The sequence below is a fragment of the Nicotiana attenuata genome, chromosome 2, assembly GCF_001879085.1.
Source record: "Nicotiana attenuata strain UT chromosome 2, NIATTr2, whole genome shotgun sequence".
In the NCBI taxonomy this organism is placed as follows: Eukaryota; Viridiplantae; Streptophyta; class Magnoliopsida; order Solanales; family Solanaceae; genus Nicotiana; species Nicotiana attenuata.
This window is the reverse complement of record NC_031990.1, coordinates 85,470,341-85,484,298: the sequence shown is the minus strand read 5'-3', so window position 1 is coordinate 85,484,298 and position 13,958 is coordinate 85,470,341.

The following is a 13,958-nucleotide window of genomic DNA, read 5'->3' as shown; positions in this document are numbered from 1 at the left end:
GACTCGGTGACTAACAGTCGAAACCCGCAGGTCCAACAGAAGCTTGATTGGATCGGCTTCGGGCCGAGATGGACGTTATCAAGATCAAAGCCGAAGAGTGTAAAGGCAAAATGGACCGCTTGGCCTTAGAAAAGGAAATTATCGGAGCGCAGTTGGCATCGGCGGAAGCTCAAATCCAAGCGATAAGGGAGAAAGCTGAGGCACGATTCTAGAAAATCGAGGAGCTCCAGTGTCAACTAAGCTCGGTTGTAGCCGATCAGGAAATCCTCGTCAAGGAACTAAAAATGGCCAAGTCAGTGGCTGAAATAACAAAGGCCGATGCCGACGAGATGGTAGCCCAATATAGAGCCGATGCCGAGGCAGCCCAGGACTGCTTGAAAGACATTGTTGAATACGAGAAGCGATAGTCCCGAAGGGAGGCCCTCGAGTAGGTTCATGCTCAGGGTTTTGACTTATCGGCCGAGATTGAAAACTCTAAGGCGCTCGAGGCCAAGGCCAATAAGTTGGTTTATCCTGAGGACCAAGAAGACTCCGAGGGTTCCGGCGGGTTCGGGAATGGAGAAGACCCCGATGGTCCCGGTAATGAGGCGGGCTCCGGTGAAGACCAGGCTACTTAGACGCCTTTGGAGATGATTTTGTTTTTTTGCTTTCTTAAATATATATATATATATATATATATATATATATATATATACACACACACACATACACACATACAAGGATTTTTCCCTTCAACAAATTTCAAGCTTTTTTCCTTTGCTATTGCAAAGTTGTTGCATGCCTTAGCAAGTAATAATTAGGTCTTGTTTGGAGGTTCGAATATACTTGTTCGATATATTTTCGCTTAAAACTTGTGGGGGGCTCGGTATGGCCGGAAGCTATCCCTAAAGTACTTAGTATATTTTAGATTACAATTTGCCGAGGATAGCCTTTTGAACCGGTTTAGAGATCTTGAAGGCCTTATGTTTTGGTTACGGATCCCAAACGTCTCCGAGCCGTTCTAGGACGGCCGTAGCCTTTTTTGTTCCGGTGTTTCTCAATGGGCTTGTTACCCTGAGTTATCTTGGCCTATCCAAGATAACGTCCCCGAATGGAAATGGCTGTAGCCTTTAAAGTTCAAACACTGCGTAATAGGCTTTGTGCCCCCGGACCTCGTTGTCCCGGATCGTCCGATCCTGCCTTGGACGACAATCCTCGAGTGAGGTGGCCCTTGGGCTCAATGACTGTAGGGGACCAAATGTATGAAAGAAAAAATTTCTAAGGGTCAAAATATTTATCTGCAATGTAGAACTCCCTTTCATTTCTGTGCACAATATACAAGGTTACACATATGTACAAAATTTATGTTAGGGCTCGGGCGATCTATGTGGGCACAGTTTGTGTGACCGTTTGGCCCTTATAGTGAATCCTATCGACCGAGCCTAGACTATTCGTACACGAAGTTCCTTCCCTTGCTAACATCGTTATCCGAGGGTGATGCTCCCCCTAATATTCGAGGCCGATCATAGAGAAGCCTCGAATACTATTGATGTGATCCTTGACACTGGTTTATAACCGGTCTTCAATTCTAAGTTAGTACGATTCACTGTTGCCTCGTTAAAAACCTTGCCGGAAAATCCATTTGGGACAAAACCGGTTCAAGAGAAAAAGATTGCAATGCGTGCCTTCAAGCCTAAAAAATTTTATCATTTCTTGATGATTACCTATAAGGGTTAGTCCAAAATGTAAAATAAAATAAATGAATGGGGTCGTACCTTAGCAGTAGTATCATTTCAAGTGAGTTATGTTCTAGTTGTTCGGTAGTCGCTCACCATTCATTGCTCTGAGTTTGTATGATCCTTTTCCGGTGATCTCGATTATTCGATACGGACCTCCCAGTTTGGCCCCAGCTTCCCTTCATTCAGGTTCCAGGTGCTTAGTGTAACCTTCCTTAACACCAAACCCCGACATTGAAGTGCTGAAGGTTGGCTCTTCGATTGTAATACCTCTCGATCATTGTTTTAGGGCGGCCAACCGGACAAGGGCGCCTCGCGCCTTTCAACTAATAGATCCAAGCTCGTATTCATGGCCTCGCCGTTTGACTCTTTGGTCGCATATCGAAACCTGAGAATCGGTTCTCCCACTTCGACCGGTATTAGAGCTTCATCGTCGTAAACCAATGAGAACAAGGTGGCCCCGGTACTGGACTTCGAGGTCGTCAGTATGCCCATAGGACTTCGAGCAAGACTTCTTTCCACTTTCCTTTAGCGTCGGACAATCTCTTTCTGAGGTTTTGGAGTATGGTTTTGTTTGTGGACTCTGTTTGTCCGTGCCAACTTGGGTGATAGGGTGTTGAGAGGATCTTTTTGATATTATGGTCTTCAAAAACTTGCTTACTTTACTGCCGATGAACTTCGTCCCATTGTCGCATACGATCTTAGTCGGTATTCCGACCGGCATATTATGTGGTCCTAGATGAAATCAATGACTTCCTTCTCCCTGACTTTCTCAAATGCCTGGGCTTCCACCCATTTAAAAAAATAGTCAGTCACAAACAATATAAATTGAATCTTACCGTGTGCCCATGGAAGGGGGGCCGACGATGTCCATCCCCCATTTCATGAACGGCCAGGGCGACAAGACCAAATGCAGCAGTTCCCCGGGTTGATGAATCATTGGAGCGTGCCTTTGACATCCATCGCATTTTCGTACGAACTCCTTCGTGTATTTTTCCATGTCGATCTAGTAGTAGCTGGCTTTGATTAATTTCCGAACTAATGATTCGGCGCCCGAGTGGTTTCCGCATGTGCCTTCATGGACCTCCCTCAGAACATACTCGGTATCCCCCGGTCCTAGACATATTGCGAGTGGGCCATCAAACGTTCTCCTGAACAGGGTACCATCTTCGACAAGCTGAACTGGGCTGCCTTTGTACGTAGGGCCCTCAATTCCTTAGGATCCGAAGTCAGTTTTCTGATCTTCAGGTATTCCATATATTTATTTCTCTAGTTCCAAGTTAGGCTCGTTGAGTTTATCACGTGACCTTCTTCTACTACTGATCTCATGAGTTGTACGACCGCCCCCGAGTTGAACTCATCATCACGGACTGATGTTCCCAAGTTAGCGAGAGCGTTGGTCTCGCTGTTTTGATCCCGAGGTACATGCTGTAGAGTCCACTCCTTGAAATGATGTAATGTTACCCTCAGTTTATCCAGGAACCTTTATATTTGTTCCTATCGGACCTCGAATGTCCCATTAACTTGGTTCACCACAAGGAGGGAGTCGCACTTAGCTTCGATCACCTCTGCCCCCAAGCTTTTGGCCAGTTCGAGACCTACAATCATGGACTCATACTAGGCTGTTAGTCAACTTCATAGTCCTAATAAATTATCTAGCTACATTACCTAATGGTGGCTTCAATACGATGCCAAGTCCGGACCCCTTTGCGTTCAAGGCATCGTCTGTAAAGAGGGTCCAGAATCCCACGGAAGTCCTCTAGTTAAGCAATAATTCTCTTTCGACCTCGGGTATTAGGGCCAGCGTAAAGTCGGCCATAAAGTCTACCAAAATTTGAGATTTGATGGCGGTGGGGTCGATATTCGATATCGTAGTCGTCCCGAATGTTTGGGTTTATGCATTGTGTTCTTCAATGGGTAAGTAGTTACAACACGTATAGGGTAGCACTGAAAGTATGGTTTTAGCTTCCCAGAGGCGCTTAGCGAAGCGAGCGCCAATTTTTCTAGGTGAGGATATCTAGTTTCGGCCTTGCCTAGCGTTCTGCTAACATAATAGATAGGAAATTGCGTACCTTCTTCTTCCCCGACTAGGATTCCACTTACCGCTACTTAGGATACTGCCAAGTACAGGTACAGCTGTTCGCCTGCTTTTGGAGTGTGAAGCAACGACGGGCTCCAGAGGTACTGCTTGAGTTCCTCCAAGGCTTGTTGGCACTCCGGAGTCCATGAGAAATTATTCTTCTTCTTCAACATTGAGAAGAACCGATGGCTCTTATAGGAGGATCTCGAGATGAATCGACCCAAAGCGGCTATGCGTTCGGTTAACCTTTGTACGGACTTGACGTTGTCCACTACGGTAATGTGTTCTATGGCCTTGATTTTATCAGAGTTGATCTCGATCCCCCGGTTGGACACCATGAACCCGAGGAATTTCTCGGACCCGACTCCGAATGCGCATTTTTTCGGGTTCAGCTTCATATTTACTTCTTCAATATGATGAAGGTTTCCTGCAAATGTTTCAAATGGTCCTCTACCCGCAGGGACTTAACTAGCATGTCATCAATGTAAACCTCCACTGATTTTTATATTTGTACTTCGAACATCCGGTTTACTAGGCGTTGATAAGTGGCAGTGTGGCACCGGTATATTTTAGTCTGAATGGAATTACGTTATAGCAGTAGGTATCTTACTTAGTGATAATGGATGTTTTTCCCTGATCATCCGGGTCCATCCAAATTTGGTTGTACCCGGAATAGGCATCGAGAAAATTGAAGATCTCATAATTGGCTGTCACATCGATCATGAGATCGATGTTGCCAGGGGGAAAGAGTCCTTGGGGCATGCCTTATTCAAATCTTTATACTCCACATACATTCTTAATTTATCCCCTTCTTAGGAACTACAAGTACGTTTGCTAACCAATCCGGGTATTTAACCTCCCGAATGGACCCTATTTTAAGGAGTTTAGATACCTCGTCTTTGATGAATGCATGCTTGACTTCGGATTGAGGCCTCCTTTTCTGTTTTACCGGATGAAACTTCGGGTCCAGGCTCAGCTTGTGAGTGGTTATTTCTGGCGGGATCCTTATCATATCAAGGTGGGACCAAGTGAAACAATCTATGTTAGCTATAAGAAATTGAATGAGTTTTTTCCTGAGCTCGGGACATAACTCTTTGCCCAGGTATACCTTTCGGTCGGGCAGATGCTCAATCAATAAGACCTTTTCCATCTCCTCGACCGAAAATTTAGTAGCGTCCGAGTCATCGGGGATTATAAAAGACTTGGGAACCCCGTAGTCGTCATCTTCATCGGCCCCCTACTTCTCCGGTTGGGTCGGGAGCAGTGTTGGTAATTAGTATTTAGCTTTTTCCTCGGTGACCAAAATCGAACCTCTTAGCGTCGTGAGTGCGGATATCGAGGTCACCTCTTTGACCGCAAACAATTCCTTTGCGGCCAGTTATTCTTCGTAGATTGTTTTTATCCCTCCTAGCATTGGGAATTTCAACACTTGGTGCAGAGTCGAGGGTACTACCCTCATGTTGTGGATCCATGGCCTTCCGAACAAAGCATTGTACCTCATATCTCCTTCGATAATATAGAACATGGATTCCTGGATGGTCCCGACGACGTTTACCGGTAATGTTATCTCTCCTTTGGTGGTTTCGCATGCCATGTTGAATCCGTTTAGAATTCGAACTGTATGCACGATTTGATCTTGTAGACCGAACTGTTCCACGACCCTCGATCTAAATGATGTTGGCCGAGCTACCTTGATCAATTAACACACGCTTCACTCGAGATTTATCTATGAGTACTGATATTACCAATACGTCGTTGTGGGGTTGCACGATCCATTTAGCGTCCTCGTCATTGAAAGACAAGGTCCCTTCCGGTACGTAATCCTAAGTCCGTTTTTCCCTTGTGATGGATACTTTGGTGAGCTTCAACATCGGCCCCTAGGGAGCATCGACCCTACCGATGATCATATTAACGACATTCTGAGGTTCTTCCTGTCACACCTCCTTTTTTACACACCTACCCCGAAGGATAGTGTATTAGGGAGTTTTTCCAATTTAAGTGACATTATTGAAATGGGATTATGTAATGATCAGAGTCGCCACTTGGGAAAGGTTTGGCTTTTGGTGTCCCAAGTCACCGGTTTATCTTGAATCCCAAATCGAGGAAATTTTTGACTTTTCAAGTGAAGTCTGCGAATCAGAAATTCTGACTAAGGAATTCTGTTAACCCGGGGAAAGGTGTTAGGCACCCCCGGATTCCGTGGTTCTAGCACGGTCGCTTAAACTATCATAATTGGCCTAATATATGATTTTAAAGCATGTTCATCCTATAGCGCAATTTTAAAATTATTTACCGCTTTTAATTGATTTTTAAGGAATATTGAACGTCGTTTAAAACGTGTTTTTGGATCACGTCACATGAAATGCACCCGGATTCGAAACACATTCTTATCAACGTTTTAGGATTTGGATTTGGGTCATATGAAATGCACACCCGAATTTAAGAAGGTAATATTATTAAAATAACGCGCCTAAAGCAACTAACGCATTGTTAACTTTGCGAGGGCCATGAAAATTCGCTAAATGGCATGCCTCAAAATTCTAAGTATTTTAAATAAATGAGGGCCATGCATTTTAAGGTTTTGTTTGGCATGGCACGCCTCAAATTATTTTTAAAAGGACATCCTAAAGATGAACTAATATTATCTATTAAGAATTGTCTCTAAAAAACTTAATTGATTGGCATTATTGATTAACTACTATTAAAAGCATCCAAGGAAATTCGGGCCTCAAGATCAAGTTCAAATTTAAACAAGAGGATCTTCATTATTGAAGACCCCTTAATTCAAATTTGCTACTTAACTTGAAAGGCCAAACCTGCATTACAAAATTAGACCAATAACTTTAAATATGAATTCAGGCCTTCAGCATATTGGGCTCCAAAATTAGCCCAGCAAAAACGCCTTCAGCTTGTAATAAGCTGTCCGAAACGTTGGGCCTCGGCATAAAGCTGTTCAATATTTGGGCCTTTAGGAACATGCCTGTTTTCGTTCACTTGGCAGCTTAGTAGTTGTACTGCATTGGCTCATGGACGAGCCCAAACCACAGTTGGACTTCCATTGGATTTCAAAACACTGAATTTATTTCAAAGCTGGACTTAACAATTTGGTAATAAATGAACAATTTAAATTCCTTCAAATCGGACAACTGCTGATTTTAAAATCAAATTTCATATACATTTTCAACTCGTTGATGTACTGATGAAATAGCATACTTATTCTGAAATTTCCACAACCATTCAGCTTCAATTAATACACTTCAAAAATTCATTCATGGATTAAACCTAGAAATGAACAACCAGAATAGCTAGCATGTTCAAACTATAGGTGAATTCATAGGAGACATAAATGACTAACACTGTTTACATACCATTTTTTAATTGTGAATTATGAAGCAGTAACATTATTCTAAACTCAAAATCCAAAGTAACCGGGTAGCAAGTCCAGAATTAACTATACTACAGCTACTACTATTTAACAAAATCCTTATACAATTCTGAAAATAGTCCAACAAGTCCTATTAATACAAATGCAATGTCCAAATAACACAATTATGCTAAGCATCTAGACTAAGTAAAAACAGTAGAAAGTCATGAGAAAAACATGTAAGGATTCATCATTTATCTTCAAATTTGGTCACACATGCTGATCCAATCTTTACATATCACTTGATCCTAAAAATGTACCTGGAAATTAAGGAAAGTAAGAAGGGAGGAGAGTCAGCAGCAACAAATAATAGTTAGCATCAGCTTTGAAATTAATTTCTAACCAGTAGCAACACAGCTCAAACAACTCGAATATCAAAACCCAAAAAGAGGCAGACACATTTGAACTAGGACCAAAGCAAACCAGTTTTTGGAACAAATGGAACCCAAATCAGTATACCCAGGGTGATTTCGACCCAAAGGCAAACCAACACCTCTGAATCAGACCTTAGAGCTAATATTTAATCCATTCTGAACCTTAGATGAACAAGGATTGATTCAGATATGCAGAAACTCTGAGAATTCAAGCAAAGGAGCGATGGAACAGTACTTTTTAGAGGTTTTTGCCGCCTGGTATATTTTCAGTGCTTTTTATGCTTTCTTTTTTCTTTCCTTTAGCCCTAAGTAACAATGCCTTTATAGGCAAGTTACTAGGGCAGCTTCAGACTTTTGGTTTTTAGCCTTTAGTCCTTTTTGTTTTCTATTTTTAGCTAATTGGACCTTCAATTTATGACTTGTTGGTCAAGTAATGCTACCAAATTCCCCGAATTTCAAGTTAGAACCCCAATCTAGAAAGTTCTAGGGGGTTCTATTTTAGCTACTGCAAGATTCTTTTATTGAAATACCTATACTACCCCTAACTCAATTCTGAAATTACTAACCTAGGTTAACTAAACCCAGCCCCTTGGTCAAAAATAACCATGGTTAATTACCAAAGACCCTGGCATGTTCCAGCAATAATCAAACAATACTCAAAATTCCAAAATTGAACTAAACCTATTTTTAATCTTGAATTAATTACTAACAGTTCGAATTAAACTACTATTGGCAATTATCAGTCACATAGGAATTTAAGAGAACAAACTAAAATTAATCACAATACTGAACCATGAATGAAAACTGACTCAATATGAACAAAAAAGAAATCACCAGAAAAATTTAAACAAAAGAAATCTAGAAAACTAACAAGCAAATACCAAGAAAAGACAGAAATAAACAAAAAAAAAATGAAAGAGAAAGGGATTACCAGAACTGAGTCAAGGCCTGGGCCAATCGTTTGAAATTGTTTGACCAAACTAGTGTTTAATCCTGTGTTCTCATGAGAAAACACACGGCTAAACCCTATAATGATCAAACACCAGTAAGCCTCATTCTATGAAATTAGGGTTCTAGGCCGATCTTTGATCTAAAATTCGAGCCATGCGGGGATGATTCGAAGGTTACTGGTTGTGGATTCGGGAAGAGGAAGGTGAGGAGACCATAGGGTGTAATTTTGGTGGGGTTTGGAGACGGCGCCGCAGTACACGACAGAGGCGACTATTAGGGTTTCGAATATTTGAAGCGTTTGGGTGGGATTTGGAGAAAACTAAGGGCGGATATGGAAAGGGGAGGTGAAGGAGAAGCAATGGTGAAATTTTGGCGGTCATCAGGGACTCGCCGCCGGCGGAGGCGATTTTCGGCCGGCCGCGGACGACGGAGGACGGCGGCGTTACATTTTCTGGTGAGAGGTCTGAGAAATGGTGAGGGTAGGGGGTCCTGGGGGGGGGGGGTGAGGGTTGTTTGGTCATATAAATACTTAAGGCTCCTCAGTTCTCAACCGTCGGATCAATCAACCTCGACGGCTGAGATCAACTGGGGAGCCAAACGCTGTCGTTTGGGGAAATCAAAATCTGGACCGGATCGGGGTGATTTTGGGCTGGGTTGAAACGGGTTTTGTTCAGGGGTTTGTTTGGGCTGGAATTAAAATTGGTCCAATGCTTGACCATTAACTAGCCAGCCTATTTCTCTTCCCTTTATTCTTTTTAATTTCTATTTCAATTAACTCTTTTCTTTTATTTGTTTTTCTCTTTTTCTTTTTTTTTTAATTTTAAAGCTAGACTAAAATTAAACATCAAAATTAATTCAAACTACCTAATTAAGCTATAATTAAACTAATACCAATTTAAAGGAAACTAATAAACCTAAAAACCAAAATTAAAACCAAACAAAACAAATCAAAGTTTTCCTTGTGATTTTTTTTTGTAGTTTTTGTACAAGCCTAATTACTGATTAGTCTAAAAATTTGCAAAATTAAATCCTAAATGCCCATGCAATATTTTTGTATTTTTATGAATTATTTAAAACTAAAAATGCACAGACAAAAAATAAAATCCACACAAAATTACGCAATTAAATCCTAAAAATCAAATAATAAAAGGAAAATCCAAATTTTAAGAATTCTATAGAAGTAATTCAAGCGAGGCAAAAATCACGTGCTCACAGCTGCCCCTCTTTGCTCGGAGGCACGAAGGGTTTTCGGGTAAAGATAAATGAGCAATTATGAGAGATTTTTGCCTGCTTGGCACTCCATGAGAAGCACTTTTGAAAAACGTCTGACCGAACCTTGCTTCATAGGTTGCCTACATATCCTTGGCTATAAAGGAATCAGGTCAGTGTAGTTCTGGAAGTTTTGGTAGCTGGGACTACCAGGAGCTATGATTTCACTGATGTTGCTGCTGCTACTGCTTGCCGACCTCCTTATTACACCACAAGGGAAATCAAAGCTAAGCTAGCTATGCCTATCAACTATGAGTTACAAGATTCCTATCTATAAATCTCTTGAAGCATTGATCATAAGTCTTAGCTGATTTTGCTGTGGACTCCGATCTGAATCTTGATGCTCGCAAGCTGTAGGTGTTGGTTCTTTCTTCAGCTTTGGGTCAAAGCGGGACAGGCGGAGCTTGTGACTTCAATCAAGTTTTGAGCAGTCCGCATCTCTGTTCGCTTCAGTATTTTGAATTCACTTCTTTTTGTTCTTTTTCTTCTTTTCTTTATTCTGGATTGAGACTCATTCCTTTGGTCGTCTCGAACCCTGCGCCACGAGATCAAACCTGTTCAGACACCAAAACAAACAAACAAACGAAATTTTCTGCCCCAATTTTCACTAGGAAAATTTCGTGAGTTATTTGTGACAAAAGTATGAACTCATTCTCTCTTTTTTTCATTTTCAAGAATTATATTTGCCTATGATAGAACAAATAGGGGAGTGGAGTCCTATTTCTAAAATGTCAACTCAGGGATTGGAGCCCTAATATTGGTGCAAAATGACTAGGGAATGGAGGCCCAATGTCAAAAAGGCGCAACTTAGGGATTGGAGCCCTAATGTTGGCTAAGGGTAAAATGCTCAACTCAAGGTTTGGAGCCCTAATGTTGGCTAAAGGCAAAATGCTCAACTCAGGGATTGGAGCCTTAATGTTGGCTAAGGGTAAAACGCTCAACTCAGGGATTGGAGCCTAATGTTGGCTAAAGGGAAAAATGCTCAACTCAAGAATTGGAGCCCTAATGTTGGCTAAAGGGAAAAATGCTCAACTCAAGAATTGGAGCCCTAATGTTGGCTAAGGGTAAAACGCTCAACTCAGGGATTGGAGCCTAATGTTGGCTAAAGGGAAAAATGCTCAACTCAAGAATTGGAGCCCTAATGTTGGCTAAGGGTAAAACGCTCAACTCAGGGATTGGAGCCCTAATGTTGGCTAAAGGGAAAAATGCTCAACTCACGGATTGGAGCCCTAATGTTGGCTAAGGGTAAAACGCTCAACACAGGGATTGGAGCACTAATGTTGGCTAAAGGGAAAAATGCTCAACTCAGGGATTGGACCCCTAATGTTGGCTAATGGGAAAAATGCTCAACTCAGGGATTGGAGCCATAATGTCGTCTAAGGGTGAAAATGCTCAACTCAGGGATTGGAGCCCTAATGTTGGCTAAAGGGAAAAATGCTCAACTCAGGGATTGGAGCCCTAATGTTGGCTAAGGGGAAAAATGCTCAACTCAGGGATTGGAGCCCTAATGTTCGCTAAGGGTAAAAATGCTCAACACAGGGATTGGAGCCCTAATGTTGGCTAAGGGTAAACCGCTCAACTCAGGGATTGGAGCCCTAATGTTGGCTAAAGGGAAAAAGGCTCAATTTAGGGATTGGAGCCCTAATGTTGGCTAAAGGGAAAAATGCTCAACACAGGGATTGGAGCCCTAATGTCGGCTAAGGGTGAAATGCTCAACTCAGGGATTGGAGCCCTAATGTCGGCTAAGGGTGAAATGCTCAACTCAGGGATTGGAGCCCTAATGTTGGCTAAAGGGAAAAATGCTCAACTCAGGGATCGGAGCCCTAATGTTGGCTAAGGGTAAAACGCTCAACTCAGGGATTGGAGCCCTAATGTTGGCTAAAGGGAAAAAAGCTCAACTCAGGGATTGGAGCCCTAATGTTGGCAAAAGGCGACAAGGGAATGGAGGCCCTATGTCTAAAAGGCGCAACTCAGGGATTGGAGCCCTAATGTTGGCTAAAAGGTAAAAAGCTCAACTCAGGGATTGGAGCCCTAATGTTGGCAAAAGGCGACTAGGGAATGGAGGCCTATGTCTAAAAAGGCACAACTCAGGGATTGGAGCCCTAATGTTGGCTAAAGGGTAAAAAGCTCAACTCAGGGATTGGAGCCCTAATGTTGGCAAAAGGCAACTAGGGAATGGAGGCCCTATGTCTAAAAGGCGCAACTCAGGGATTGGAGCCCTAATGTTGGCTAAAAGGTAAAAAGCTCAACTCAGGGATTGGAGCCCTAATGTTGGCAAAAGGCAAAAAGCTCAACTCAGGGATTGGAGCCCTAATGTTGGCTAAAAGGGAAAACGCTCAACTCAGGGATTGGAGCCCTAATGTTGGCTAAAAGGTAAAAAGCTCAACTCAGGGATTGGAGCCCTAATGTTGGCAAAAGGCGACTAGGGAATGGAGGCCCTATGTCTAAAAGGCGCAACTCAGGGATTGGAGCCCTAATGTTGGCAAAAGGCAACTAGGGAATGGAGGCCCTATGTCTAAAAGGCGCAACTCAAGGATTGGAGCCCTAATGTTGGCTAAAGGGTAATCAGCTCAACTCAGGGATTGGAGCCCTAATGTTGGCAAAAGGCGACTAGGGAATGGAGGCCTATGTCTAAAAAGGCACAACTCAGGGATTGGAGCCCTAATGTTGGCAAAGCATAAAAGATTGATATTGGGATTCTAAACAATCCTTTTTTGGGATTCTTTTGTTATCTCTTTTTCTCTTTTTTTTCATTTTTGATAAGATGCAGGAAACAAATTGGAGGAAACTTCCCTTTTGCATTGATTATTTGTTCCAAAGTTGTTTCAGCACTTGCGCGTTTCTTTTCCTTTTTGGTCGCACCTGCTTCATGCACGGTTGCTTGGACTGCACCTGTTTCAATTTTCAAACAAAGAACAATTGTTAGTTTGAAACGGTGGTTGGTTTTGTGGCCTTGATTGTCTCAATTGCTTGATCCCGGCCCAGCTTCTGTTGAGAACCTCTGCTGCTTGCTGGTTTTGAAGATTAACCTCTCTTTCAAACCGAATGACTCAACTTTTAAGATTTCATGATGACTCGCCTGTGTGGGGCTTCGTCCCTTTTCACTTTATTCTGCCTTTAAGACCTTTGTCCTTGACTTTTCTTTTTCTCTTTCAATAACTTTGATTTCAAAGCATCCGCCATCATGGCTAGTCGGGATTGACTTGATGCACCCGTTGAGGCTGGGTACTTTTCTTTAGCTTTTGTTAGGGAGAGCCCTGTAAAGCCAGTCCTGCCACCTTTTCTTTGTAATAATTTCGGAATCAGAGTTAGACCGAAAGGGATTCAAAGAAAAAGTAAACAAAAGGCAAGAAGATGAATGTGAAGAGAAGCGTCCCTTTCGGTGAAAAAGAAGGACTTATCTGGGGGTGCATGCAGGCTTCAAATGGACATGACATGCTTCTTGGACTGGATGCCTGACCCGCACAAAATTTCCACACTTCTCATAAACTCATTGACCCGTGTTTCAGATCCAGGGAATCTTGCCAAAACACTTTCAATGGTGGGAGATGTCTTCTCTTCGGCCGACGGCGCCCTTTGCGGGTTTTCACCAGTCGACCTCTCTCATTTCTCTTCTCACCGTCGACCGATAGTGCTCTTTACGAGTTTTCACTAAGCGGACTCTCTCATTTTCAATTTCTCTACTCATCGTCGCCTTATGGTGCCTGTAGGTTTTCACCGATAAGACTCTTTCATTTTATTTCTCTCAATTTGATTGCATCAGATTCCAACAATGATGTTTTCAATTCCCATGCCTTTGCCAATTGATCGGAAGGACTTGGACAAGGTTTTTGGGTAAAATGAATCTTGGATGGAATTACAACTTTGGAACCATTTTGTTGGGCTCATTGCCGAGCCATTATATTATCTGCCCCAGTTTCACTTTTTTCGGGGGAATTGGGATTTTTGTTTTGGTGTGACTGAACCCCAGAGAGAGGCTGTCTACATATCCTTTCGGAATCAAGTCAGACGTAGTTCAGACAAACATTTGTTTTTGTTGTTTTTGTTTTTGTTTTGTTTTGTTTTTCTTCTTTTTTTTCATTTTTTTTGTTTTTTTTTTGTTTTTTTTTTTTTCTTTTCAATAGTACTTTCCGGTTCCAAAGAGG